This window comes from Primulina huaijiensis, chromosome 14 (assembly GCF_012295235.1).
Source record: "Primulina huaijiensis isolate GDHJ02 chromosome 14, ASM1229523v2, whole genome shotgun sequence".
Taxonomy (NCBI): domain Eukaryota; kingdom Viridiplantae; phylum Streptophyta; class Magnoliopsida; order Lamiales; family Gesneriaceae; genus Primulina; species Primulina huaijiensis.
The window spans coordinates 3,334,287-3,341,604 of record NC_133319.1 but is presented as its reverse complement, the minus strand read 5'-3'; the positions used below and the strand labels follow the sequence as shown (position 1 = coordinate 3,341,604).

The 7,318-nt window shown below is 35.2% G+C and overlaps 1 long non-coding RNA gene across 1 annotated transcript; it reads left to right on the top strand.

Annotated features, from left to right (window-relative positions):
• Positions 1–2,050: 2,050 nt before the first annotated feature.
• On the top strand, positions 2,051–5,490 carry LOC140956806 (uncharacterized). Its single transcript, XR_012171537.1, has 3 exons — positions 2,051–3,238; positions 3,435–3,515; positions 3,678–5,490. It is a non-coding gene; the product is annotated as an uncharacterized lncRNA (long non-coding RNA).
• Positions 5,491–7,318: the final 1,828 nt, after the last annotated feature.

The window sequence follows — 7,318 nt, the reverse complement described above, 5'->3', positions numbered from 1 at the left end:
ATGGCCATAACTTCACCACAATTCATAAAAAAACCTTTAAATTTTTTTGTTACTTTCCTTGCTAACGCGTGCTGTCTCGAACTTCACAAATATTCGAAAAACCCTTCTTCCCTAAATTTTTCTGCACTCCTAACACCCACTTTTAAAATTATTTCTTCCGACTAAATATTTTTTGAAGCATGCAGCACATTAGGGGTTAAAATAAGACTCGCGACTCGTCGATATGGCACCGCCCGGGATCGCGCACGAGCCACCACACTCATGCTGCACGTACGGGCATTGCACGCACAAGCACGGGCAGTCGCGACATGAGAGACATCCATTCCTTGCTCGAACATTGACGCACGCAAGCCCATATTCGAACACCAAGCAGCATGCCTTCGCACCCTCACCAACGCACACAACGCACGCGTAATACTCCTTCACGCACGACCGAACCCTAGTTGGGGAGACCACCTCCATACGACACCATAAACTCTCAAAAACTCCATGAAACATTCAACACAATCATGCATAATCTTCAATAATAACATAATAAATAAAAACTTAATATGATTTCATCGATATGTCAAGCTAAGAATCGACTTGCTTGTTATACCTCGAGCAACGCGTGAAATAATTCAAGAACGAGGTTTTGATCGTAAAATTTCGGCCTTTCCCTTAGAATCCTAGCAGTGACGACTCTCCCTCTCTTTTTTCTCTTGAATTTTGTCGTCAAAATGAGTTGGAGAAAGCGAGAAGGTGGACTTTATTTTTCAGAAAATCAAATGCGAAAGTTGGTTTTAAAAGTACTAAACAATTTTTAAAAGTTCATTTCTTAATTAATAAAAATTAAGATGCTGAAAGTTAAACCTTATATTTTCAAGTTGAGTTTTATTGTAAAAATAATATCTTGCATTTTCCTTCCCTAAAATGAAATGGCCGAAATTTAAAAAATAAAAAAATAATTTTAAAAAAAATCTTTTCACAATACTTAAAACTATCCATCTATCGTCCTCGGATATCTTAATCCGAAAATCCGTTTTGCTTAACTGAAAATAAGATATCTCCATGGACCCATAGCATTAAAATTTAGGGTTCAAGGATTTATCTAAATCATAGAAAACCAATTAAATAATAAAATCATGCATTCTCAATGGACAATTTTCGGACACCACATCAAGCTTGTTAAGCTTAAGCGGAATTAATGCGAGTTTAATCTTAAAAGGTATTTTAATTTAGACTATAATTTTAATCATCTCAAACAATTAGATAGAGTAAATAATGCATAAATATTATAAATTTAAGTGTACCGTATTAATTTTTTTGTTAGATTATAATTCAATATATTATATCATTCATTTCATTTCTCGTTTCATAAAATAAAAACTCAATTTAATTGGATTTCTTTTAAACATTAGCATTAATATCTTTTCACAAAAACTCTTGTGAGACGGTCTCATAGGTTAATTTTGTGAGACATGTCTTCTATTTGTGCCACTCGTGGAAAAGTTTTACTTTTTACGTCAAAAGTATTACTTTATTGTAAATATGAGCAGGGTTGATCCGTCTCAAGAATAGATATATCTGAGACCGTCTCACAAGAAATCTACTATATCATTTTTAGGTTGTAAATTAAACATTTATTGTATATTCTTCATCGATATAATTAACTATATATCCAAGATTGTACAGCATTATAACTTGCTAGTAAAATTTTTAATTTATGTTTTTCTTCTTCTTGTTTATCAATCTTGCTTTAGAAAAAAATGTTAAGTAAGCATTATTAATCACAATTCATGCTACCATCACTTACAAATATGATCAATGTACAAAATGGTATCGCTAACAAGGAACATAGCCACGCAAGAAGGGCCTCCAAATTAAATCCTCCATCTCTTTAACCACGGCTTTATATATAATTCAGCAATCTTGTTTTCTATCAACTGCTAATTTCTATAAATTTATTCTTTTATTCTAATAATATTTCATAATATTTGTATTTATCTGAGTTCTGACATTTTCCTGGGTTAATGATATATAACTTTTTTTAAAAAATATATAGAAGAAATAAAACTAGGTTAATTTATTTTGTTTTTATTAATTATTAACTCATTGTATAGAAATATAACTCCAAACTTGTGATAAAAAAAATTTCATCAGTAGGTCTAATTTATAACAGGGTCTGGTTATTTGGTTAAGGCAACATCCATCAAACCTCAAAACTTTGATACGCTCAAAAAATGCGCATCCATAAAAATACCTTGAATCGATGATCACGAACCAATTCTTTCATATGCCAAATCAAACCGCTCCAAAAATATGACTGTGTATCAAAGAAAACGGTTGAGATGACTCCGCCCGGGGGCGAAGCCACTCCCACGCTCAAGTCAGTATAGTGTTTTAGAGAAAAAATACAAGACTAAAGTAAATAATTGTAATGAAAGCGTACCTTGATTAGGGTTAGGAGCCCTTTATTTATAGGTGTAAAGTCTTAGATGATATAGAATTTTGTAATATATGGCAACTAGATTTGTGCATATCAATTCAATATTTTGTAATATCTCTAAAATATAATTAATGATATGATAGGATTTTTACCATATCATCAATAGTACCCCCCGCAAAAAAATGACGACGAGTGAAATGATGGAGGCACGTTTATATGACTGAAATTATATTTTAGAGTATTCAAGATAATATTCTAATTGCATGTAATAATGTCCTTTGAGCGTTTGTTGTGGAGTGTGCTTTCTGAGATGAGCCAAATTAAGCGGCCAATGTAGTCATCTGATACTGAATAGATAGTCAAATTATCTTTCCTATCGAGTCACTAGAGAGTCAAAAGAGCCAATAGTGGCTATATTGCTCAATAAGAAGTCGGGTCAAGATGTCGAGACTAGCATAAGATCAAACATAAATAAGAAGTTCGAGATATATCGATTGTCGCGAGAAGATAGTACGCCTCCAAGTAGACCATGATTAAGAGTCCGAACCAAAATACAGTTTGATATGATGATCTGAGCTGTTTGGAAGTCATGCTCAAATAAGAGTTGTTGATGAATACCTGCTGAAAGTCGAGCTCAGATGAAGAGCCATAGATAATAGTCTGCTGAAAACCGAGCTCAAATAAAGAGCTATAGATAATAGTATGCTGAAAATAGAGCTCAAATAAAGAACTATAGATTAAGAATCAAATTACTGCTATCGAGCGCGAGGTCGAGCTTATATGTTTTCCAAGCCGAGTTGGACTTACTGAGTGCCGAGCGAGTGCGAGGTTGAACTTGTATATTTGCCAAGTAGAGTTGGGCTTACTGAGTGCCGAGCGCGAGGTCAGACTTACTGAGGTGCCGAGCAAAGTCGGGCTTACTGAGGTGCCAAGCAGAGTTGGACTTACTGAGGTGCCGAGCAAAGTCAGGCTTATATAATTGCCAAGCAAAGTTGGACTTACTGAGGTGCCGAGCAAGGTCGGGCTTACTGAGGTGCCGAGCAAGGTCGGGCTTATGTGATTGCCAAGCAGAGTTGGACTTACTGAGGTGCCGAGCAAAGTCGGACTTACTGAGGTGCCGAGCAAAGTCGGGCTTATGTAATTGCCAAGCAAAGTTGGACTTACTGAGGTGCCGAGCAAGGTCAGGCTTACTGAGGTGCCGAGCAAAGTCGGGCTTATGTAATTGCCAAGCAGAGTTGGGCTTACTGAGTTTGCCTCAAAGTTAAAAGCTTATTCTTTCTGTTTGCGATCCATGTCTTGAATCCTATATTTCTTGAGTCGCTGAGTAGGACCTAGATATGTTGTCACAAAGTGCCAAGCTCATGTGCCCACTAGTAAAATGACATGAGTTGAGTTCATGCCCATTGTCTGTAGCTAAATATAATATGCTCTGAATTCTGCACCAAAACACGAAACCAAGACACAAGGAATCCAAAATAATAATAATTTGAATAAATAACTTGGCATTTAAAATAACTATCACGATTCGAGTAATGATCAAATCCAAAATTCATGATGCTTGGCATCATCTAAAATTCAAGCTTGACATATCGAAAACAAATTTAGTGGACATTTCATGCTAAATTTCAAATATTTTTGTGTCTGAATTATAAAAAGATCTAACAAATATATACTAGCTCTATCAAATCAGCAACGAAAACATCTAACAACAAAATTCCAGCACATGTTAGACAAAAATTTAGGACCAAATATGAATCTCTTTCTAAATCACAACAACCCAAATGATTCCATTTAAGTGCGGGCCACGAGTTTGGAGTACCTAACACAGTAAGTCTCGAATTGTGAAAATCTAATGTCCGTAGAATTGTGAACTTTCTTGCAAATTAATCATGGGAGAAAATTCAACAACATGCTTGAATGATTCCTTATTCCTAAGTCTCCACGGATAGGTCGTAGGCGGGAGTATAGACAAAGTGAAAGTATATACCTCAATTGTCATAAAAAAAAAAAAAAATAAGGACTGCAGCTCTTAAATTCATCTAATTGACCCATATATGGCATATTTTTGAAGAGCCAAACCCATAATAATTTAAAAAGTAATTTGAGCAAAATAAAAATTTGTTGCCCAAGAGAGCAATCGGATGATCTAGGTGTATAAGACCAAATGCCCTTACTAATTTTCATTAGAAATAAGATTTAATTGGAAAATATCCTTCGACAAACGTGAAGTTTATCGTGAATTTTAAACAAAACTTCAAGAATTTAGAGCAAAATTCCCATAGGCACTAACAAATTCTCAAATCCCTCATGAAATGAATTATCATAGAACAATCTATTATTATGAACCAATAAACTAGGTATTCTCCTATGTCAATCATGCGGTCACTTGAGTCGAGTTAATTCCCAAAGAAAGACCTGCTAAAGTGTGAAGAAATAAATGTTCCAGGTGGGATTTAGGATAAATAACATATAAGCACAAAGCCATTGAGCCGATCCTAAACATCCTCAATCATATTGATACCCAAAAAATTCTGGAAATATAAAAGCAACGAAAATTATCCAATTTATGATGTTGAGGACAACAAATATTCAAAACGTTGTCCCATGAGGACGAGTGTGAAAGTGCTCATTGATTTTGTTTTTGTTTATTAGTTGAGTTTTATATGCTTAAACAAATCCATTTAACATATATATCATAAGGAGAAAATAACAGTCATATAGTAGAATTATATCACCCTATGTGCGGCGACGGTGCGGTGCTCGGTAGATTAGCCATTGGTGAGCAGCATGTTCACTAGACGATCACCCGGAGAGTAGTGGTCTACGACTCTTGTTGCGATAGGGACCCTTTAGCTTTCGAGTTGTCGACCATTTTGAAAATTTGATCACTTGGTTCGACCTCATTAACATAGTGCTCCTTTTCTGATGCTCGCGGTGATGTACCGATGTCGAGTCAACCCGTTAGAAACAAAGCATAGCAAGTGACGGGTCCCAACTCTTCTATAGAATTGACGTTTACAAAGCAGAATCTGCGAGATTCTGATACAAAGTTCCAGCCTTTTGAGCAAGGAAATATAGCGCAAGATTCAAGACATCTCTTCTTGAGAGAAATATAACTGTGTTCCTCAATTGTAAAGGTATAATCGTCGAAGAATCACTAACCGCCTAGCCACAATCTCTCTGATTTTATGAGATACACCAATTGGGGTCTGGAGGTGGAGCGGCTCCGACCTTGGCTTGGTAAGCGGCAAGTTAGCGTGTTCTTGTTGTGGGAGATAACAAACAGTAATAGATCTTCGGCTCATAGATCTCGGGGTGACATCAGCGGATCTAGGACAGTCCCTCAGGAAATTTTCCAATCCCATATACATGTGGCTGAAGTGGCGAGGCGTAAATCAAGATTGGTGCTCAACATAGCAGTTTATAGTGAACCGTGCTTATGGGTCGACGGCTCGAACAATGGTTCTCTGCCGGAGTGTAATAGTAAAGATGGTAAATTTGTTAAGGAACGGAGACGTGCACTTGGTGGCGGGAGACGTATTTTAGAATACAACCGCAAGATTCTAGATAAAACGGGGCACGTCTTCGGGGCCAATTGTTTGGTTTCCTTCACGGAATATGCTGTGGGTGATGAGTTGGGCAATTTTTTTTTTTTTTCCCTTAATTCAACCAGTAGAAGACAAATCGCGGGGATAAATTTCGTTCCCACAGACGGCGCCATTGATACGCTCAAAAAATGCGCATCCATAAAAATACCTTGAATCGATGATCACGAACCAATTCTTTCATATGCCGAATCAAACCGCTCCAAAAATATGACTGTGTATCAAAGAAAACGGGTGAGATGACTCCGCCCGGGGGCGAAGCCACTCCGACGCTCAAGTCAGTATAGTGTTTTAGAGAAAAAATACAAGACTAAAGTAAATAATTGTAATGAAAGCGTACCTTGATTAGGGTTAGGAGCCCTTTATTTATAGGTGTAAAGTCTTAGATGATATGAAATTTTGTAATATATGGCAACTAGATTTGTGCATATCAATTCAATATTTTGTAATATCTCTAAAATATAATTAATGATATGATAGGATTTTTACCATATCATCAGACACCTATTCGTGTTTCCATGTGAATCAACAGAATTATTACAAATTCCATTTTCAATGTATTGTCATTGTCCAATATTCCCAATTTGATATGCTTTCATCCTTCTTCACGTATTCCTCCCACAGTTTCTCTCTGCTGACGTAATATTCATGATACTGGAATATATTTATATATGTGATTCTGTTCAATTTTTAACTAAATAATTACTTGTCGTTCGGAGTACTCAACGTTAAATAATAGACAAAAAAAACATATGAAGAATTTGAAAATTGTTCATTAATTTTTGGTCCATATTCAACTCGATCAGGATGTTTCTATACTCCGTAACATTTATAATAGTTGATTCGTCTTTTGATATTGTTGGAGCGATCGACACGTGATGTATGGATTATTGTACGATTTAAAATATTCGAACTATATTATTACTACCAATCACAATTTTTTCTTATAAACGGCGAGCATTTGATGCAAAACAAATAGTTTTTTTTTAATGGTGTTTCTTAATTTAATAATGAAGGAATACAATAAATTCAATTAAACGTTTAAGAGTATCAACTTTTATGTGCATATTTAATTAAGATATGCCTTCATGTGTGCGTGATTTCTAAACATAATATATAGATCATTTTCCACAAACTTACGTTTCATGGTTTTATATACTTTTTAATTAGTGACAAGAAATATTAAATTATAAGTTATTAATTAGTTGAAATAGGGATTAAATAACAAATTCTTGAAAATAAAATACAATATACATCTCAGTTTCATAATAATACAAATGATTTT